The following is a 23,254-nucleotide window of genomic DNA, read 5'->3' as shown; positions in this document are numbered from 1 at the left end:
CTCTAAATGCCCTCAGTAGGCCTAGGTGACTCTGGATGTCCCAAGTGCCTAGCAAGGCTCAGGGTAAATCTCTCTTTCGGGCCGGACCTAAAGGCCAGTTTCCGCATCACTTAGAGAGACGTCGAGCAGGAGCCCCCAAACTGCACTGGAGGCCCCGGTGGTTTCTTTCAGGGCAGCTTAGGTTTCCTCAATGTGGCCGACACGCCTGGAGCAAAAGCCTGCCAAGAACCGCGTTCCTGAGGCCGCTTCGAAGCTGTGGCACGCTAGCCATAGAGAACACATTAGTCCCCGGCCCTTCCAACTGCATAGTGAGGGATGGTGTTCCCAGAGCTGTGTATCCCTTGATCGTGCTCAGAAGGCTTTGGGTACACCGTGTGCTTCCTTGGAAACAAGGGCCCACGTGAGAGACTTGAGTGCTGTGAGGCATACTAAAGGTAAAGGCGTCCATGGACTAAGACTTCCTGGAGACTGGTGCACCCCCTATCTCTGGCAGTGGGAAACTGTGCACCTTGCCTCGGGAACAGAGGTCACATTTACTTGGCACTTTAGCTACAGTTGGCTCCGGGGGTGAGCTCCCAGGAAGGAATCGCAAGCACGGGGTTTCTTTTGGAAAAACTCACTGCTCCTCAGAGGCATCTGCGGAGTGAAGCATATCCTTGCTGGTGTGGTTTTCAGGCGGCTTGGAAGCTGCAACGCTGTTGCTTTCCGAAGGGGGGAAGCCGGGCTCCTCCCACATTCTCCAGTTTCCAACGTGACCACGCAGCACATTGAGCAGCGCTCTCTGACTGATGACTGGAGACTTTCAGCCACACTGGGCCTTTCTATGATCGCGCTTCATTGGACTCGGGGTGTTTGTTTGGCGCGCCATGAAGGGCATTATTACCCGCTGAATGACTTAGTCAGGCCTACGTGACGTTGGAACGACCCAGTGCCTCACAAGTTTACCGGTTTCTCTGTAGTTTCTCTCAGGCCGGACCTACAGTGTACCTTGCGTCCCAGTAGTAGGAGAGTGACAGGTAAGAGTTGCCAGGAGGCACTTTAGGCTCAGGGATTCTTTCAGTGCACTTCGGGGGGCCTCCCCAGAGGGAGAGCCAGGTTGAACGTAATACTGGCAGAAGCGTTGCCCTGGGGCTGCCTAACACGTGTACACGGCCTGCTCCGCAAGCGAGGATCAGTTCATTGCCCTCCCGCATGCGTAGAAAGAGCTGACCCCCAACAGCCTGTTCTGTGCTACGTTGCTCGGAAAACGAGAAGGGGACTCCCAGTGCACACGCTCTCCCTCAGGAGGGAATTCATACGTGACTCTCCTAGGCCTTACGGAAAGCCGTAGAGGAGTTAAAGCACTCTGGCATCGAGTCAGGGCTCAGGGAGATGGCTGCACACAAAACCCTGCTGACAGGAAGCACTCGTGCTTACCTCGAGGCTAGGGCTCGCGTTTACTTCGCACTTTAGCTAGGGCAAGCGTGGGATGAGCTCCTAGCAAGGCCCTGGAGACCCCCTGGATTCATAGGAGAAAACACACTTTCTTCCCGGAGGCATGCCTACGGGTGACTAGAAGACGGGTAACAACAATGTCTTTTCAGTCAGCCTTGAGGCCGCCACTATCTACCTTTCAAGTGGGGGGAATACTGCCTTTTTACAGGCTTCTCAACGACAAACGGGATCACCCAGCACATACACCTATCTTCTCTGACAATCCAAAGGAGACCCTTGGAACACACTTCGGCCTTCTGCCATGAAACTTCTGGATGCAGTGTGTTCTATATGTGGTGAATGGCATAATCCTCTAAATGCCCTCAGTAGGCCTAGGTGACTCTGGATGTCCCAAGTGCCTAGCAAGGCTCAGGGTAAATCTCTCTTTCGGGCCGGACCTAAAGGCCAGTTTCCGCATCACTTAGAGAGACGTCGAGCAGGAGCCCCCAAACTGCACTGGAGGCCCCGGTGGTTTCTTTCAGGGCAGCTTAGGTTTCCTCAATGTGGCCGACACGCCTGGAGCAAAAGCCTGCCAAGAACCGCGTTCCTGAGGCCGCTTCGAAGCTGTGGCACGCTAGCCATAGAGAACACATTAGTCCCCGGCCCTTCCAACTGCATAGTGAGGGACGGTGTTCCCAGAGCTGTGTATCCCTTGATCGTGCTCAGAAGGCTTTGGGTACACCGTGTGCTTCCTTGGAAACAAGGGCCCACGTGAGAGCATTGAGTGCTGTGAGGCATACTAAAGGTAAAGGCGTCCATGGACTAAGACTTCCTGGAGACTGGTGCACCCCCTATCTCTGGCAGTGGGAAACTGTGCACCTTGCCTCGGGACCAGAGGTCACATTTACTTGGCACTTTAGCTACAGTTGGCTCCGGGGGTGAGCTCCCAGGAAGGAATCGCAAGCACGGGGTTTCTTTTGGAAAAACTCACTGCTCCTCAGAGGCATCTGCGGAGTGAAGCGTATCCTTGCTGGTGTGGTTTTCAGGCGGCTTGGAAGCTGCAACGCAGTTGCTTTCCGAAGGGGGGAAGCCGGGCTCCTCCCACATTCTCCAGTTTCCAACGTGACCACGCAGCACATTGAGCAGCGCTCTCTGACTGACGACTGGAGACTTTCAGCCACACTGGGCCTTTCTATGATCGCGCTTCATTGGACTCGGGGTGTTTGTTTGGCGCGCCATGAAGGGCATTATTACCCGCTGAATGACTTAGTCAGGCCTACGTGACGTTGGAACGACCCAGTGCCTCACAAGTTTACCGGTTTCTCTGTAGTTTCTCTCAGGCCGGACCTACAGTGTACCTTGCGTCCCAGTAGTAGGAGAGTGACAGGTAAGAGTTGCCAGGAGGCACTTTAGGCTCAGGGATTCTTTCAGTGCACTTCGGGGGGCCTCCCCAGAGGGAGAGCCAGGTTGAACGTAATACTGGCAGAAGCGTTGCCCTGGGGCTGCCTAACACGTGTACACGGCCTGCTCCGCAAGCGAGGATCAGTTCATTGCCCTCCCGCATGCGTAGAAAGAGCTGACCCCCAACAGCCTGTTCTGTGCTACGTTGCTCGGAAAACGAGAAGGGGACTCCCAGTGCACACGCTCTCCCTCAGGAGGGAATTCATACGTGACTCTCCTAGGCCTTACGGAAAGCCGTAGAGGAGTTAAAGCACTCTGGCATCGAGTCAGGGCTCAGGGAGATGGCTGCACACAAAACCCTGCTGACAGGAAGCACTCGTGCTTACCTCGAGGCTAGGGCTCGCGTTTACTTCGCACTTTAGCTAGGGCAAGCGTGGGATGAGCTCCTAGCAAGGCCCTGGAGACCCCCTGGATTCATAGGAGAAAACGCACTTTCTTCCCGGAGGCATGCCTAAGGGTGACTAGAAGACGGGTAACAACAATGTCTTTTCAGTCAGCCTTGAGGCCGCCACTATCTACCTTTCAAGTGGGGGGAATACTGCCTTTTTCCAGGCTTCTCAACTACAAACGGGATCACCCAGCACATACACCTATCTTCTCTGACAATCCAAAGGAGACCCTTGGAACACACTTCGGCCTTCTGCCATGAAACTTCTGGATGCAGTGTGTTCTGCATGTGGTGAATGGCATAATCCTCTAAATGCCCTCAGTAGGCCTAGGTGACTCTGGATGTCCCAAGTGCCTAGCAAGGCTCAGGGTAAATCTCTCTTTCGGGCCGGACCTAAAGGCCAGTTTCCGCATCACTTAGAGAGACGTCGAGCAGGAGCCCCCAAACTGCACTGGAGGCCCCGGTGGTTTCTTTCAGGGCAGCTTAGGTTTCCTCAATGTGGCCGACACGCCTGGAGCAAAAGCCTGCCAAGAACCGCGTTCCTGAGGCCGCTTCGAAGCTGTGGCACGCTAGCCATAGAGAACACATTAGTCCCCGGCCCTTCCAACTGCATAGTGAGGGATGGTGTTCCCAGAGCTGTGTATCCCTTGATCGTGCTCAGAAGGCTTTGGGTACACCGTGTGCTTCCTTGGAAACAAGGGCCCACGTGAGAGCCTTGAGCACTGTGAGGCATACTAAAGGTAAAGGCGTCCATGGACTAAGACTTCCTGGAGACTGGTGCACCCCCTATCTCTGGCAGTGGGAAACTGTGCACCTTGCCTCGGGAACAGAGGTCACATTTACTTGGCACTTTAGCTACAGTTGGCTCCGGGGGTGAGCTCCCAGGAAGGAATCGCAAGCACGGGGTTTCTTTTGGAAAAACTCACTGCTCCTCAGAGGCATCTGCGGAGTGAAGCGAATCCTAGCTGGTGTGGTTTTCAGGCGGCTTGGAAGCTGCAACGCAGTTGCTTTCCGAAGGGGGGAAGCCGGGCTCCTCCCACATTCTCCAGTTTCCAACGTGACCACGCAGCACATTGAGCAGCGCTCTCTGACTGATGACTGGAGACTTTCAGCCACACTGGGCCTTTCTATGATCGCGCTTCATTGGACTCGGGGTGTTTGTTTGGCGCGCCATGAAGGGCATTATTACCCGCTGAATGACTTAGTCAGGCCTACGTGACGTTGGAACGACCCAGTGCCTCACAAGTTTACCGGTTTCTCTGTAGTTTCTCTCAGGCCGGACCTACAGTGTACCTTGCGTCCCAGTAGTAGGAGAGTGACAGGTAAGAGTTGCCAGGAGGCACTTTAGGCTCAGGGATTCTTTCAGTGCACTTCGGGGGGCCTCCCCAGAGGGAGAGCCAGTTTGAACGTAATACTGGCAGAAGCGTTGCCCTGGGGCTGCCTAACACGTGTACACGGCCTGCTCCGCAAGCGAGGATCAGTTCATTGCCCTCCCGCATGCGTAGAAAGAGCTGACCCCCAACAGCCTGTTCTGTGCTACGTTGCTCGGAAAACGAGAAGGGGACTCCCAGTGCACACGCTCTCCCTCAGGAGGGAATTCATACGTGACTCTCCTAGGCCTTACGGAAAGCCGTAGAGGAGTTAAAGCACTCTGGCATCGAGTCAGGGCTCAGGGAGATGGCTGCACACAAAACCCTGCTGACAGGAAGCACTCGTGCTTACCTCGAGGCTAGGGCTCGCGTTTACTTCGCACTTTAGCTAGGGCAAGCGTGGGATGAGCTCCTAGCAAGGCCCTGGAGACCCCCTGGATTCATAGGAGAAAACACACTTTCTTCCCGGAGGCATGCCTACGGGTGACTAGAAGACGGGTAACAACAATGTCTTTTCAGTCAGCCTTGAGGCCGCCACTATCTACCTTTCAAGTGGGGGGAATACTGCCTTTTTCCAGGCTTCTCAACGACAAACGGGATCACCCAGCACATACACCTATCTTCTCTGACAATCCAAAGGAGACCCTTGGAACACACTTCGGCCTTCTGCCATGAAACTTCTGGATGCAGTGTGTTCTATATGTGGTGAATGGCATAATCCTCTAAATGCCCTCAGTAGGCCTAGGTGACTCTGGATGTCCCAAGTGCCTAGCAAGGCTCAGGGTAAATCTCTCTTTCGGGCCGGACCTAAAGGCCAGTTTCCGCATCACTTAGAGAGACGTCGAGCAGGAGCCCCCAAACTGCACTGGAGGCCCCGGTGGTTTCTTTCAGGGCAGCTTAGGTTTCCTCAATGTGGCCGACACGCCTGGAGCAAAAGCCTGCCAAGAACCGCGTTCCTGAGGCCGCTTCGAAGCTGTGGCACGCTAGCCATAGAGAACACATTAGTCCCCGGCCCTTCCAACTGCATAGTGAGGGACGGTGTTCCCAGAGCTGTGTATCCCTTGATCGTGCTCAGAAGGCTTTGGGTACACCGTGTGCTTCCTTGGAAACAAGGGCCCACGTGAGAGCATTGAGTGCTGTGAGGCATACTAAAGGTAAAGGCGTCCATGGACTAAGACTTCCTGGAGACTGGTGCACCCCCTATCTCTGGCAGTGGGAAACTGTGCACCTTGCCTCGGGACCAGAGGTCACATTTACTTGGCACTTTAGCTACAGTTGGCTCCGGGGTTGAGCTCCCAGGAAGGAATCGCAAGCACGGGGTTTCTTTTGGAAAAACTCACTGCTCCTCAGAGGCATCTGCGGAGTGAAGCGAATCCTAGCTGGTGTGGTTTTCAGGCGGCTTGGAAGCTGCAACGCAGTTGCTTTCCGAAGGGGGGAAGCCGGGCTCCTCCCACATTCTCCAGTTTCCAACGTGACCACGCAGCACATTGAGCAGTGCTCTCTGACTGACGACTGGAGACTTTCAGCCACACTGGGCCTTTCTATGATCGCGCTTCATTGGACTCGGGGTGTTTGTTTGGCGCGCCATGAAGGGCATTATTACCCGCTGAATGACTTAGTCAGGCCTACGTGACGTTGGATCGACCCAGTGCCTCACAATTTTACCGGTTTCTCTGTAGTTCCTCTCAGGCCGGACCTACAGTGTACCTTGCGTCCCAGTAGTAGGAGAGTGACAGGTAAGAGTTGCCAGGAGGCACTTTAGGCTCAGGGATTCTTTCAGTGCACTTCGGGGGGCCTCCCCAGAGGGAGAGCCAGGTTGAACGTAATACTGGCAGAAGCGTTGCCCTGGGGCTGCCTAACACGTGTACACGGCCTGCTCCGCAAGCGAGGATCAGTTCATTGCCCTCCCGCATGCGTAGAAAGAGCTGACCCCCAACAGCCTGTTCTGTGCTACGTTGCTCGGAAAACGAGAAGGGGACTCCCAGTGCACACGCTCTCCCTCAGGAGGGAATTCATACGTGACTCTCCTAGGCCTTACGGAAAGCCGTAGAGGAGTTAAAGCACTCTGGCATCGAGTCAGGGCTCAGGGAGATGGCTGCACACAAAACCCTGCTGACAGGAAGCACTCGTGCTTACCTCGAGGCTAGGGCTCGCGTTTACTTCGCACTTTAGCTAGGGCAAGCGTGGGATGAGCTCCTAGCAAGGCCCTGGAGACCCCCTGGATTCATAGGAGAAAACGCACTTTCTTCCCGGAGGCATGCCTAAGGGTGACTAGAAGACGGGTAACAACAATGTCTTTTCAGTCAGCCTTGAGGCCGCCACTATCTACCTTTCAAGTGGGGGGAATACTGCCTTTTTCCAGGCTTCTCAACTACAAACGGGATCACCCAGCACATACACCTATCTTCTCTGACAATCCAAAGGAGACCCTTGGAACACACTTCGGCCTTCTGCGATGAAACTTCTGGATGCAGTGTGTTCTGCATGTGGTGAATGACATAATCCTCTAAATGCCCTCAGTAGGCCTAGGTGACTCTGGATGTCCCAAGTGCCTAGCAAGGCTCAGGGTAAATCTCTCTTTCGGGCCGGACCTAAAGGCCAGTTTCCGCATCACTTAGAGAGACGTCGAGCAGGAGCCCCCAAACTGCACTGGAGGCCCCGGTGGTTTCTTTCAGGGCAGCTTAGGTTTCCTCAATGTGGCCGACACGCCTGGAGCAAAAGCCTGCCAAGAACCGCGTTCCTGAGGCCGCTTCGAAGCTGTGGCACGCTAGCCATAGAGAACACATTAGTCCCCGGCCCTTCCAACTGCATAGTGAGGGATGGTGTTCCCAGAGCTGTGTATCCCTTGATCGTGCTCAGAAGGCTTTGGGTACACCGTGTGCTTCCTTGGAAACAAGGGCCCACGTGAGAGCATTGAGTGCTGTGAGGCATACTAAAGGTAAAGGCGTCCATGGACTAAGACTTCCTGGAGACTGGTGCACCCCCTATCTCTGGCAGTGGGAAACTGTGCACCTTGCCTCGGGACCAGAGGTCACATTTACTTGGCACTTTAGCTACAGTTGGCTCCGGGGGTGAGCTCCCAGGAAGGAATCGCAAGCACGGGGTTTCTTTTGGAAAAACTCACTGCTCCTCAGAGGCATCTGCGGAGTGAAGCGTATCCTTGCTGGTGTGGTTTTCAGGCGGCTTGGAAGCTGCAACGCAGTTGCTTTCCAAAGGGGGGAAGCCGGGCTCCTCCCACATTCTCCAGTTTCCAACGTGACCACGCAGCACATTGAGCAGCGCTCTCTGACTGACGACTGGAGACTTTCAGCCACACTGGGCCTTTCTATGATCGCGCTTCATTGGACTCCGGGTGTTTGTTTGGCGCGCCATGAAGGGCATTATTACCCGCTGAATGACTTAGTCAGGCCTACGTGACGTTGGAACGACCCAGTGCCTCACAATTTTACCGGTTTCTCTGTAGTTTCTCTCAGGCCGGACCTACAGTGTACCTTGCGTCCCAGTAGTAGGAGAGTGACAGGTAAGAGTTGCCAGGAGGCACTTTAGGCTCAGGGATTCTTTCAGTGCACTTCGGGGGGCCTCCCCAGAGGGAGAGCCAGGTTGAACGTAATACTGGCAGAAGCGTTGCCCTGGGGCTGCCTAACACGTGTACACGGCCTGCTCCGCAAGCGAGGATCAGTTCATTGCCCTCCCGCATGCGTAGAAAGAGCTGACCCCCAACAGCCTGTTCTGTGCTACGTTGCTCGGAAAACGAGAAGGGGACTCCCAGTGCACACGCTCTCCCTCAGGAGGGAATTCATACGTGACTCTCCTAGGCCTTACGGAAAGCCGTAGAGGAGTTAAAGCACTCTGGCATCGAGTCAGGGCTCAGGGAGATGGCTGCACACAAAACCCTGCTGACAGGAAGCACTCGTGCTTACCTCGAGGCTAGGGCTCGCGTTTACTTCGCACTTTAGCTAGGGCAAGCGTGGGATGAGCTCCTAGCAAGGCCCTGGAGACCCCCTGGATTCATAGGAGAAAACGCACTTTCTTCCCGGAGGCATGCCTAAGGGTGACTAGAAGACGGGTAACAACAATGTCTTTTCAGTCAGCCTTGAGGCCGCCACTATCTACCTTTCAAGTGGGGGGAATACTGCCTTTTTACAGGCTTCTCAACTACAAACGGGATCACCCAGCACATACACCTATCTTCTCTGACAATCCAAAGGAGACCCTTGGAACACACTTCGGCCTTCTGCCATGAAACTTCTGGATGCAGTGTGTTCTATATGTGGTGAATGGCATAATCCTCTAAATGCCCTCAGTAGGCCTAGGTGACTCTGGATGTCCCAAGTGCCTAGCAAGGCTCAGGGTAAATCTCTCTTTCGGGCCGGACCTAAAGGCCAGTTTCCGCATCACTTAGAGAGACGTCGAGCAGGAGCCCCCAAACTGCACTGGAGGCCCCGGTGGTTTCTTTCAGGGCAGCTTAGGTTTCCTCAATGTGGCCGACACGCCTGGAGCAAAAGCCTGCCAAGAACCGCGTTCCTGAGGCCGCTTCGAAGCTGTGGCACGCTAGCCATAGAGAACACATTAGTCCCCGGCCCTTCCAACTGCATAGTGAGGGATGGTGTTCCCAGAGCTGTGTATCCCTTGATCGTGCTCAGAAGGCTTTGGGTACACCGTGTGCTTCCTTGGAAACAAGGGCCCACGTGAGAGCATTGAGTGCTGTGAGGCATACTAAAGGTAAAGGCGTCCATGGACTAAGACTTCCTGGAGACTGGTGCACCCCCTATCTCTGGCAGTGGGAAACTGTGCACCTTGCCTCGGGACCAGAGGTCACATTTACTTGGCACTTTAGCTACAGTTGGCTCCGGGGGTGAGCTCCCAGGAAGGAATCGCAAGCACGGGGTTTCTTTTGGAAAAACTCACTGCTCCTCAGAGGCATCTGCGGAGTGAAGCGTATCCTTGCTGGTGTGGTTTTCAGGCGGCTTGGAAGCTGCAACGCAGTTGCTTTCCAAAGGGGGGAAGCCGGGCTCCTCCCACATTCTCCAGTTTCCAACGTGACCACGCAGCACATTGAGCAGCGCTCTCTGACTGACGACTGGAGACTTTCAGCCACACTGGGCCTTTCTATGATCGCGCTTCATTGGACTCCGGGTGTTTGTTTGGCGCGCCATGAAGGGCATTATTACCCGCTGAATGACTTAGTCAGGCCTACGTGACGTTGGAACGACCCAGTGCCTCACAATTTTACCGGTTTCTCTGTAGTTTCTCTCAGGCCGGACCTACAGTGTACCTTGCGTCCCAGTAGTAGGAGAGTGACAGGTAAGAGTTGCCAGGAGGCACTTTAGGCTCAGGGATTCTTTCAGTGCACTTCGGGGGGCCTCCCCAGAGGGAGAGCCAGGTTGAACGTAATACTGGCAGAAGCGTTGCCCTGGGGCTGCCTAACACGTGTACACGGCCTGCTCCGCAAGCGAGGATCAGTTCATTGCCCTCCCGCATGCGTAGAAAGAGCTGACCCCCAACAGCCTGTTCTGTGCTACGTTGCTCGGAAAACGAGAAGGGGACTCCCAGTGCACACGCTCTCCCTCAGGAGGGAATTCATACGTGACTCTCCTAGGCCTTACGGAAAGCCGTAGAGGAGTTAAAGCACTCTGGCATCGAGTCAGGGCTCAGGGAGATGGCTGCACACAAAACCCTGCTGACAGGAAGCACTCGTGCTTACCTCGAGGCTAGGGCTCACGTTTACTTCGCACTTTAGCTAGGGCAAGCGTGGGATGAGCTCCTAGCAAGGCCCTGGAGACCCCCTGGATTCATAGGAGAAAACGCACTTTCTTCCCGGAGGCATGCCTAAGGGTGACTAGAAGACGGGTAACAACAATGTCTTTTCAGTCAGCCTTGAGGCCGCCACTATCTACCTTTCAAGTGGGGGGAATACTGCCTTTTTCCAGGCTTCTCAACTACAAACGGGATCACCCAGCACATACACCTATCTTCTCTGACAATCCAAAGGAGACCCTTGGAACACACTTCGGCCTTCTGCCATGAAACTTCTGGATGCAGTGTGTTCTGCATGTGGTGAATGGCATAATCCTCTAAATGCCCTCAGTAGGCCTAGGTGACTCTGGATGTCCCAAGTGCCTAGCAAGGCTCAGGGTAAATCTCTCTTTCGGGCCGGACCTAAAGGCCAGTTTCCGCATCACTTAGAGAGACGTCGAGCAGGAGCCCCCAAACTGCACTGGAGGCCCCGGTGGTTTCTTTCAGGGCAGCTTAGGTTTCCTCAATGTGGCCGACACGCCTGGAGCAAAAGCCTGCCAAGAACCGCGTTCCTGAGGCCGCTTCGAAGCTGTGGCACGCTAGCCATAGAGAACACATTAGTCCCCGGCCCTTCCAACTGCATAGTGAGGGATGGTGTTCCCAGAGCTGTGTATCCCTTGATCGTGCTCAGAAGGCTTTGGGTACACCGTGTGCTTCCTTGGAAACAAGGGCCCACGTGAGAGACTTGAGTGCTGTGAGGCATACTAAAGGTAAAGGCGTCCATGGACTAAGACTTCCTGGAGACTGGTGCACCCCCTATCTCTGGCAGTGGGAAACTGTGCACCTTGCCTCGGGAACAGAGGTCACATTTACTTGGCACTTTAGCTACAGTTGGCTCCGGGGGTGAGCTCCCAGGAAGGAATCGCAAGCACGGGGTTTCTTTTGGAAAAACTCACTGCTCCTCAGAGGCATCTGCGGAGTGAAGCATATCCTTGCTGGTGTGGTTTTCAGGCGGCTTGGAAGCTGCAACGCAGTTGCTTTCCGAAGGGGGGAAGCCGGGCTCCTCCCACATTCTCCAGTTTCCAACGTGACCACGCAGCACATTGAGCAGCGCTCTCTGACTGATGACTGGAGACTTTCAGCCACACTGGGCCTTTCTATGATCGCGCTTCATTGGACTCGGGGTGTTTGTTTGGCGCGCCATGAAGGGCATTATTACCCGCTGAATGACTTAGTCAGGCCTACGTGACGTTGGAACGACCCAGTGCCTCACAAGTTTACCGGTTTCTCTGTAGTTTCTCTCAGGCCGGACCTACAGTGTACCTTGCGTCCCAGTAGTAGGAGAGTGACAGGTAAGAGTTGCCAGGAGGCACTTTAGGCTCAGGGATTCTTTCAGTGCACTTCGGGGGCCTCCCCAGAGGGAGAGCCAGGTTGAACGTAATACTGGCAGAAGCGTTGCCCTGGGGCTGCCTAACACGTGTACACGGCCTGCTCCGCAAGCGAGGATCAGTTCATTGCCCTCCCGCATGCGTAGAAAGAGCTGACCCCCAACAGCCTGTTCTGTGCTACGTTGCTCGGAAAACGAGAAGGGGACTCCCAGTGCACACGCTCTCCCTCAGGAGGGAATTCATACGTGACTCTCCTAGGCCTTACGGAAAGCCGTAGAGGAGTTAAAGCACTCTGGCATCGAGTCAGGGCTCAGGGAGATGGCTGCACACAAAACCCTGCTGACAGGAAGCACTCGTGCTTACCTCGAGGCTAGGGCTCGCGTTTACTTCGCACTTTAGCTAGGGCAAGCGTGGGATGAGCTCCTAGCAAGGCCCTGGAGACCCCCTGGATTCATAGGAGAAAACACACTTTCTTCCCGGAGGCATGCCTACGGGTGACTAGAAGACGGGTAACAACAATGTCTTTTCAGTCAGCCTTGAGGCCGCCACTATCTACCTTTCAAGTGGGGGGAATACTGCCTTTTTACAGGCTTCTCAACGACAAACGGGATCACCCAGCACATACACCTATCTTCTCTGACAATCCAAAGGAGACCCTTGGAACACACTTCGGCCTTCTGCCATGAAACTTCTGGATGCAGTGTGTTCTATATGTGGTGAATGGCATAATCCTCTAAATGCCCTCAGTAGGCCTAGGTGACTCTGGATGTCCCAAGTGCCTAGCAAGGCTCAGGGTAAATCTCTCTTTCGGGCCGGACCTAAAGGCCAGTTTCCGCATCACTTAGAGAGACGTCGAGCAGGAGCCCCCAAACTGCACTGGAGGCCCCGGTGGTTTCTTTCAGGGCAGCTTAGGTTTCCTCAATGTGGCCGACACGCCTGGAGCAAAAGCCTGGCAAGAACCGCGTTCCTGAGGCCGCTTCGAAGCTGTGGCACGCTAGCCATAGAGAACACATTAGTCCCCGGCCCTTCCAACTGCATAGTGAGGGACGGTGTTCCCAGAGCTCTGTATCCCTTGATCGTGCTCAGAAGGCTTTGGGTACACCGTGTGCTTCCTTGGAAACAAGGGCCCACGTGAGAGCATTGAGTGCTGTGAGGCATACTAAAGGTAAAGGCGTCCATGGACTAAGACTTCCTGGAGACTGGTGCACCCCCTATCTCTGGCAGTGGGAAACTGTGCACCTTGCCTCGGGACCAGAGGTCACATTTACTTGGCACTTTAGCTACAGTTGGCTCCGGGGGTGAGCTCCCAGGAAGGAATCGCAAGCACGGGGTTTCTTTTGGAAAAACTCACTGCTCCTCAGAGGCATCTGCGGAGTGAAGCGTATCCTTGCTGGTGTGGTTTTCAGGCGGCTTGGAAGCTGCAACGCAGTTGCTTTCCGAAGGGGGGAAGCCGGGCTCCTCCCACATTCTCCAGTTTCCAACGTGACCACGCAGCACATTGAGCAGCGCTCTCTGACTGACGACTGGAGACTTTCAGCCACACTGGGCCTTTCTATGATCGCGCTTCATTGGACTCGGGGTGTTTGTTTGGCGCGCCATGAAGGGCATTATTACCCGCTGAATGACTTAGTCAGGCCTACGTGACGTTGGAACGACCCAGTGCCTCACAAGTTTACCGGTTTCTCTGTAGTTTCTCTCAGGCCGGACCTACAGTGTACCTTGCGTCCCAGTAGTAGGAGAGTGACAGGTAAGAGTTGCCAGGAGGCACTTTAGGCTCAGGGATTCTTTCAGTGCACTTCGGGGGGCCTCCCCAGAGGGAGAGCCAGGTTGAACGTAATACTGGCAGAAGCGTTGCCCTGGGGCTGCCTAACACGTATACACGGCCTGCTCCGCAAGCGAGGATCAGTTCATTGCCCTCCCGCATGCGTAGAAAGAGCTGACCCCCAACAGCCTGTTCTGTGCTACGTTGCTCGGAAAACGAGAAGGGGACTCCCAGTGCACACGCTCTCCCTCAGGAGGGAATTCATACGTGACTCTCCTAGGCCTTACGGAAAGCCGTAGAGGAGTTAAAGCACTCTGGCATCGAGTCAGGGCTCAGGGAGATGGCTGCACACAAAACCCTGCTGACAGGAAGCACTCGTGCTTACCTCGAGGCTAGCCCTCGCGTTTACTTCGCACTTTAGCTAGGGCAAGCGTGGGATGAGCTCCTAGCAAGGCCCTGGAGACCCCCTGGATTCATAGGAGAAAACGCACTTTCTTCCCGGAGGCATGCCTAAGGGTGACTAGAAGACGGGTAACAACAATGTCTTTTCAGTCAGCCTTGAGGCCGCCACTATCTACCTTTCAAGTGGGGGGAATACTGCCTTTTTCCAGGCTTCTCAACTACAAACGGGATCACCCAGCACATACACCTATCTTCTCTGACAATCCAAAGGAGACCCTTGGAACACACTTCGGCCTTCTGCCATGAAACTTCTGGATGCAGTGTGTTCTGCATGTGGTGAATGGCATAATCCTCTAAATGCCCTCAGTAGGCCTAGGTGACTCTGGATGTCCCAAGTGCCTAGCAAGGCTCAGGGTAAATCTCTCTTTCGGGCCGGACCTAAAGGCCAGTTTCCGCATCACTTAGAGAGACGTCGAGCAGGAGCCCCCAAACTGCACTGGAGGCCCCGGTGGTTTCTTTCAGGGCAGCTTAGGTTTCCTCAATGTGGCCGACACGCCTGGAGCAAAAGCCTGCCAAGAACCGCGTTCCTGAGGCCGCTTCGAAGCTGTGGCACGCTAGCCATAGAGAACACATTAGTCCCCGGCCCTTCCAACTGCATAGTGAGGGATGGTGTTCCCAGAGCTGTGTATCCCTTGATCGTGCTCAGAAGGCTTTGGGTACACCGTGTGCTTCCTTGGAAACAAGGGCCCACGTGAGAGCCTTGAGCACTGTGAGGCATACTAAAGGTAAAGGCGTCCATGGACTAAGACTTCCTGGAGACTGGTGCACCCCCTATCTCTGGCAGTGGGAAACTGTGCACCTTGCCTCGGGAACAGAGGTCACATTTACTTGGCACTTTAGCTACAGTTGGCTCCGGGGGTGAGCTCCCAGGAAGGAATCGCAAGCACGGGGTTTCTTTTGGAAAAACTCACTGCTCCTCAGAGGCATCTGCGGAGTGAAGCGAATCCTAGCTGGTGTGGTTTTCAGGCGGCTTGGAAGCTACAACGCAGTTGCTTTCCGAAGGGGGGAAGCCGGGCTCCTCCCACATTCTCCAGTTTCCAACGTGACCACGCAGCACATTGAGCAGCGCTCTCTGACTGATGACTGGAGACTTTCAGCCACACTGGGCCTTTCTATGATCGCGCTTCATTGGACTCGGGGTGTTTGTTTGGCGCGCCATGAAGGGCATTATTACCCGCTGAATGACTTAGTCAGGCCTACGTGACGTTGGAACGACCCAGTGCCTCACAAGTTTACCGGTTTCTCTGTAGTTTCTCTCAGGCCGGACCTACAGTGTACCTTGCGTCCCAGTAGTAGGAGAGTGACAGGTAAGAGTTGCCAGGAGGCACTTTAGGCTCAGGGATTCTTTCAGTGCACTTCGGGGGGCCTCCCCAGAGGGAGAGCCAGGTTGAACGTAATACTGGCAGAAGCGTTGCCCTGGGGCTGCCTAACACGTGTACACGGCCTGCTCCGCAAGCGAGGATCAGTTCATTGCCCTCCCGCATGCGTAGAAAGAGCTGACCCCCAACAGCCTGTTCTGTGCTACGTTGCTCGGAAAACGAGAAGGGGACTCCCAGTGCACACGCTCTCCCTCAGGAGGGAATTCATACGTGACTCTCCTAGGCCTTACGGAAAGCCGTAGAGGAGTTAAAGCACTCTGGCATCGAGTCAGGGCTCAGGGAGATGGCTGCACACAAAACCCTGCTGACAGGAAGCACTCGTGCTTACCTCGAGGCTAGGGCTCGCGTTTACTTCGCACTTTAGCTAGGGCAAGCGTGGGATGAGCTCCTAGCAAGGCCCTGGAGACCCCCTGGATTCATAGGAGAAAACACACTTTCTTCCCGGAGGCATGCCTACGGGTGACTAGAAGACGGGTAACAACAATGTCTTTTCAGTCAGCCTTGAGGCCGCCACTATCTACCTTTCAAGTGGGGGGAATACTGCCTTTTTCCAGGCTTCTCAACGACAAACGGGATCACCCAGCACATACACCTATCTTCTCTGACAATCCAAAGGAGACCCTTGGAACACACTTCGGCCTTCTGCCATGAAACTTCTGGATGCAGTGTGTTCTATATGTGGTGAATGGCATAATCCTCTAAATGCCCTCAGTAGGCCTAGGTGACTCTGGATGTCCCAAGTGCCTAGCAAGGCTCAGGGTAAATCTCTCTTTCGGGCCGGACCTAAAGGCCAGTTTCCGCATCACTTAGAGAGACGTCGAGCAGGAGCCCCCAAACTGCACTGGAGGCCCCGGTGGTTTCTTTCAGGGCAGCTTAGGTTTCCTCAATGTGGCCGACACGCCTGGAGCAAAAGCCTGCCAAGAACCGCGTTCCTGAGGCCGCTTCGAAGCTGTGGCACGCTAGCCATAGAGAACACATTAGTCCCCGGCCCTTCCAACTGCATAGTGAGGGACGGTGTTCCCAGAGCTGTGTATCCCTTGATCGTGCTCAGAAGGCTTTGGGTACACCGTGTGCTTCCTTGGAAACAAGGGCCCACGTGAGAGCATTGAGTGCTGTGAGGCATACTAAAGGTAAAGGCGTCCATGGACTAAGACTTCCTGGAGACTGGTGCACCCCCTATCTCTGGCAGTGGGAAACTGTGCACCTTGCCTCGGGACCAGAGGTCACATTTACTTGGCACTTTAGCTACAGTTGGCTCCGGGGGTGAGCTCCCAGGAAGGAATCGCAAGCACGGGGTTTCTTTTGGAAAAACTCACTGCTCCTCAGAGGCATCTGCGGAGTGAAGCGAATCCTAGCTGGTGTGGTTTTCAGGCGGCTTGGAAGCTGCAACGCAGTTGCTTTCCGAAGGGGGGAAGCCGGGCTCCTCCCACATTCTCCAGTTTCCAACGTGACCACGCAGCACATTGAGCAGCGCTCTCTGACTGACGACTGGAGACTTTCAGCCACACTGGGCCTTTCTATGATCGCGCTTCATTGGACTCGGGGTGTTTGTTTGGCGCGCCATGAAGGGCATTATTACCCGCTGAATGACTTAGTCAGGCCTACGTGACGTTGGATCGACCCAGTGCCTCACAATTTTACCGGTTTCTCTGTAGTTCCTCTCAGGCCGGACCTACAGTGTACCTTGCGTCCCAGTAGTAGGAGAGTGACAGGTAAGAGTTGCCAGGAGGCACTTTAGGCTCAGGGATTCTTTCAGTGCACTTCGGGGGGCCTCCCCAGAGGGAGAGCCAGGTTGAACGTAATACTGGCAGAAGCGTTGCCCTGGGGCTGCCTAACACGTGTACACGGCCTGCTCCGCAAGCGAGGATCAGTTCATTGCCCTCCCGCATGCGTAGAAAGAGCTGACCCCCAACAGCCTGTTCTGTGCTACGTTGCTCGGAAAACGAGAAGGGGACTCCCAGTGCACACGCTCTCCCTCAGGAGGGAATTCATACGTGACTCTCCTAGGCCTTACGGAAAGCCGTAGAGGAGTTAAAGCACTCTGGCATCGAGTCAGGGCTCAGGGAGATGGCTGCACACAAAACCCTGCTGACAGGAAGCACTCGTGCTTACCTCGAGGCTAGGGCTCGCGTTTACTTCGCACTTTAGCTAGGGCAAGCGTGGGATGAGCTCCTAGCAAGGCCCTGGAGACCCCCTGGATTCATAGGAGAAAACGCACTTTCTTCCCGGAGGCATGCCTAAGGGTGACTAGAAGACGGGTAACAACAATGTCTTTTCAGTCAGCCTTGAGGCCGCCACTATCTACCTTTCAAGTGGAGGGAATACTGCCTTTTTCCAGGCTTCTCAACTACAAACGGGATCACCCAGCACATACACCTATCTTCTCTGACAATCCAAAGGAGACCCTTGGAACACACTTCGGCCTTCTGCGATGAAACTTCTGGATGCAGTGTGTTCTGCATGTGGTGAATGACATAATCCTCTAAATGCCCTCAGTAGGCCTAGGTGACTCTGGATGTCCCAAGTGCCTAGCAAGGCTCAGGGTAAATCTCTCTTTCGGGCCGGACCTAAAGGCCAGTTTCCGCATCACTTAGAGAGACGTCGAGCAGGAGCCCCCAAACTGCACTGGAGGCCCCAGTGGTTTCTTTCAGGGCAGCTTAGGTTTCCTCAATGTGGCCGACACGCCTGGAGCAAAAGCCTGCCAAGAACCGCGTTCCTGAGGCCGCTTCGAAGCTGTGGCACGCTAGCCATAGAGAACACATTAGTCCCCGGCCCTTCCAACTGCATAGTGAGGGATGGTGTTCCCAGAGCTGTGTATCCCTTGATCGTGCTCAGAAGGCTTTGGGTACACCGTGTGCTTCCTTGGAAACAAGGGCCCACGTGAGAGCATTGAGTGCTGTGAGGCATACTAAAGGTAAAGGCGTCCATGGACTAAGACTTCCTGGAGACTGGTGCACCCCCTATCTCTGGCAGTGGGAAACTGTGCACCTTGCCTCGGGACCAGAGGTCACATTTACTTGGCACTTTAGCTACAGTTGGCTCCGGGGGTGAGCTCCCAGGAAGGAATCGCAAGCACGGGGTTTCTTTTGGAAAAACTCACTGCTCCTCAGAGGCATCTGCGGAGTGAAGCGTATCCTTGCTGGTGTGGTTTTCAGGCGGCTTGGAAGCTGCAACGCAGTTGCTTTCCAAAGGGGGGAAGCCGGGCTCCTCCCACATTCTCCAGTTTCCAACGTGACCACGCAGCACATTGAGCAGCGCTCTCTGACTGACGACTGGAGACTTTCAGCCACACTGGGCCTTTCTATGATCGCGCTTCATTGGACTCCGGGTGTTTGTTTGGCGCGCCATGAAGGGCATTATTACCCGCTGAATGACTTAGTCAGGCCTACGTGACGTTGGAACGACCCAGTGCCTCACAATTTTACCGGTTTCTCTGTAGTTTCTCTCAGGCCGGACCTACAGTGTACCTTGCGTCCCAGTAGTAGGAGAGTGACAGGTAAGAGTTGCCAGGAGGCACTTTAGGCTCAGGGATTCTTTCAGTGCACTTCGGGGGGCCTCCCCAGAGGGAGAGCCAGGTTGAACGTAATACTGGCAGAAGCGTTGCCCTGGGGCTGCCTAACACGTGTACACGGCCTGCTCCGCAAGCGAGGATCAGTTCATTGCCCTCCCGCATGCGTAGAAAGAGCTGACCCCCAACAGCCTGTTCTGTGCTACGTTGCTCGGAAAACGAGAAGGGGACTCCCAGTGCACACGCTCTCCCTCAGGAGGGAATTCATACGTGACTCTCCTAGGCCTTACGGAAAGCCGTAGAGGAGTTAAAGCACTCTGGCATCGAGTCAGGGCTCAGGGAGATGGCTGCACACAAAACCCTGCTGACAGGAAGCACTCGTGCTTACCTCGAGGCTAGGGCTCGCGTTTACTTCGCAGTTTAGCTAGGGCAAGCGTGGGATGAGCTCCTAGCAAGGCCCTGGAGACCCCCTGGATTCATAGGAGAAAACGCACTTTCTTCCCGGAGGCATGCCTAAGGGTGACTAGAAGACGGGTAACAACAATGTCTTTTCAGTCAGCCTTGAGGCCGCCACTATCTACCTTTCAAGTGGGGGGAATACTGCCTTTTTCCAGGCTTCTCAACTACAAACGGGATCACCCAGCACATACACCTATCTTCTCTGACAATCCAAAGGAGACCCTTGGAACACACTTCGGCCTTCTGCCATGAAACTTCTGGATGCAGTGTGTTCTATATGTGGTGAATGGCATAATCCTCTAAATGCCCTCAGTAGGCCTAGGTGACTCTGGATGTCCCAAGTGCCTAGCAAGGCTCAGGGTAAATCTCTCTTTCGGGCCGGACCTAAAGGCCAGTTTCCGCATCACTTAGAGAGACGTCGAGCAGGAGCCCCCAAACTGCACTGGAGGCCCCGGTGGTTTCTTTCAGGGCAGCTTAGGTTTCCTCAATGTGGCCGACACGCCTGGAGCAAAAGCCTGCCAAGAACCGCGTTCCTGAGGCCGCTTCGAAGCTGTGGCACGCTAGCCATAGAGAACACATTAGTCCCCGGCCCTTCCAACTGCATAGTGAGGGATGGTGTTCCCAGAGCTGTGTATCCCTTGATCGTGCTCAGAAGGCTTTGGGTACACCGTGTGCTTCCTTGGAAACAAGGGCCCACGTGAGAGCATTGAGTGCTGTGAGGCATACTAAAGGTAAAGGCGTCCATGGACTAAGACTTCCTGGAGACTGGTGCACCCCCTATCTCTGGCAGTGGGAAACTGTGCACCTTGCCTCGGGACCAGAGGTCACATTTACTTGGCACTTTAGCTACAGTTGGCTCCGGGGGTGAGCTCCCAGGAAGGAATCGCAAGCACGGGGTTTCTTTTGGAAAAACTCACTGCTCCTCAGAGGCATCTGCGGAGTGAAGCGTATCCTTGCTGGTGTGGTTTTCAGGCGGCTTGGAAGCTGCAACGCAGTTGCTTTCCAAAGGGGGGAAGCCGGGCTCCTCCCACATTCTCCAGTTTCCAACGTGACCACGCAGCACATTGAGCAGCGCTCTCTGACTGACGACTGGAGACTTTCAGCCACACTGGGCCTTTCTATGATCGCGCTTCATTGGACTCCGGGTGTTTGTTTGGCGCGCCATGAAGGGCATTATTACCCGCTGAATGACTTAGTCAGGCCTACGTGACGTTGGAACGACCCAGTGCCTCACAATTTTACCGGTTTCACTGTAGTTTCTCTCAGGCCGGACCTACAGTGTACCTTGCGTCCCAGTAGTAGGAGAGTGACAGGTAAGAGTTGCCAGGAGGCACTTTAGGCTCAGGGATTCTTTCAGTGCACTTCGGGGGGCCTCCCCAGAGGGAGAGCCAGGTTGAACGTAATACTGGCAGAAGCGTTGCCCTGGGGCTGCCTAACACGTGTACACGGCCTGCTCCGCAAGCGAGGATCAGTTCATTGCCCTCCCGCATGCGTAGAAAGAGCTGACCCCCAACAGCCTGTTCTGTGCTACGTTGCTCGGAAAACGAGAAGGGGACTCCCAGTGCACACGCTCTCCCTCAGGAGGGAATTCATACGTGACTCTCCTAGGCCTTACGGAAAGCCGTAGAGGAGTTAAAGCACTCTGGCATCGAGTCAGGGCTCAGGGAGATGGCTGCACACAAAACCCTGCTGACAGGAAGCACTCGTGCTTACCTCGAGGCTAGGGCTCACGTTTACTTCGCACTTTAGCTAGGGCAAGCGTGGGATGAGCTCCTAGCAAGGCCCTGGAGACCCCCTGGATTCATAGGAGAAAACGCACTTTCTTCCCGGAGGCATGCCTAAGGGTGACTAGAAGACGGGTAACAACAATGTCTTTTCAGTCAGCCTTGAGGCCGCCACTATCTACCTTTCAAGTGGGGGGAATACTGCCTTTTTCCAGGCTTCTCAACTACAAACGGGATCACCCAGCACATACACCTATCTTCTCTGACAATCCAAAGGAGACCCTTGGAACACACTTCGGCCTTCTGCCATGAAACTTCTGGATGCAGTGTGTTCTGCATGTGGTGAATGGCATAATCCTCTAAATGCCCTCAGTAGGCCTAGGTGACTCTGGATGTCCCAAGTGCCTAGCAAGGCTCAGGGTAAATCTCTCTTTCGGGCCGGACCTAAAGGCCAGTTTCCGCATCACTTAGAGAGATGTCGAGCAGGAGCCCCCAAACTGCACTGGAGGCCCCGGTGGTTTCTTTCAGGGCAGCTTAGGTTTCCTCAATGTGGCCGACACGCCTGGAGCAAAAGCCTGCCAAGAACCGCGTTCCTGAGGCCGCTTCGAAGCTGTGGCACGCTAGCCATAGAGAACACATTAGTCCCCGGCCCTTCCAACTGCATAGTGAGGGATGGTGTTCCCAGAGCTGTGTATCCCTTGATCGTGCTCAGAAGGCTTTGGGTACACCGTGTGCTTCCTTGGAAACAAGGGCCCACGTGAGAGCATTGAGTGCTGTGAGGCATACTAAAGGTAAAGGCGTCCATGGACTAAGACTTCCTGGAGACTGGTGCACCCCCTATCTCTGGCAGTGGGAAACTGTGCACCTTGCCTCGGGAACAGAGGTCACATTTACTTGGCACTTTAGCTACAGTTGGCTCCGGGGGTGAGCTCCCAGGAAGGAATCGCAAGCACGGGGTTTCTTTTGGAAAAACTCACTGCTCCTCAGAGGCATCTGCGGAGTGAAGCGTATCCTTGCTGGTGTGGTTTTCAGGCGGCTTGGAAGCTGCAACGCAGTTGCTTTCCGAAGGGGGGAAGCCGGGCTCCTCCCACATTCTCCAGTTTCCAACGTGACCACGCAGCACATTGAGCAGCGCTCTCTGACTGATGACTGGAGACTTTCAGCCACACTGGGCCTTTCTATGATCGCGCTTCATTGGACTCGGGGTGTTTGTTTGGCGCGCCATGAAGGGCATTATTACCCGCTGAATGACTTAGTCAGGCCTACGTGACGTTGGAACGACCCAGTGCCTCACAAGTTTACCGGTTTCTCTGTAGTTTCTCTCAGGCCGGACCTACAGTGTACCTTGCGTCCCAGTAGTAGGAGAGTGACAGGTAAGAGTTGCCAGGAGGCACTTTAGGCTCAGGGATTCTTTCAGTGCACTTCGGGGGGCCTCCCCAGAGGGAGAGCCAGGTTGAACGTAATACTGGCAGAAGCGTTGCCCTGGGGCTGCCTAACACGTGTACACGGCCTGCTCCGCAAGCGAGGATCAGTTCATTGCCCTCCCGCATGCGTAGAAAGAGCTGACCCCCAACAGCCTGTTCTGTGCTACGTTGCTCGGAAAACGAGAAGGGGACTCCCAGTGCACACGCTCTCCCTCAGGAGGGAATTCATACGTGACTCTCCTAGGCCTTACGGAAAGCCGTAGAGGAGTTAAAGCACTCTGGCATCGAGTCAGGGCTCAGGGAGATGGCTGCACACAAAACCCTGCTGACAGGAAGCACTCGTGCTTACCTCGAGGCTAGGGCTCGCGTTTACTTCGCAGTTTAGCTAGGGCAAGTGTGGGATGAGCTCCTAGCAAGGCCCTGGAGACCCCCTGGATTCATAGGAGAAAACGCACTTTCTTCCCGGAGGCATGCCTAAGGGTGACTAGAAGACGGGTAACAACAATGTCTTTTCAGTCAGCCTTGAGGCCGCCACTATCTACCTTTCAAGTGGGGGGAATACTGCCTTTTTACAGGCTTCTCAACTACAAACGGGATCACCCAGCACATACACCTATCTTCTCTGACAATCCAAAGGAGACCCTTGGAACACACTTCGGCCTTCTGCCATGAAACTTCTGGATGCAGTGTGTTCTATATGTGGTGAATGGCATAATCCTCTAAATGCCCTCAGTAGGCCTAGGTGACTCTGGATGTCCCAAGTGCCTAGCAAGGCTCAGG

Source organism: Mesoplodon mirus, assembly GCF_964341445.2.
Source record: "Mesoplodon mirus genome assembly, chromosome: 1".
NCBI classification, from domain to species: Eukaryota; Metazoa; Chordata; class Mammalia; order Artiodactyla; family Ziphiidae; genus Mesoplodon; species Mesoplodon mirus.
The sequence above is the reverse complement of the archived record's forward strand: the minus strand, read 5'-3'. Positions refer to the sequence as shown.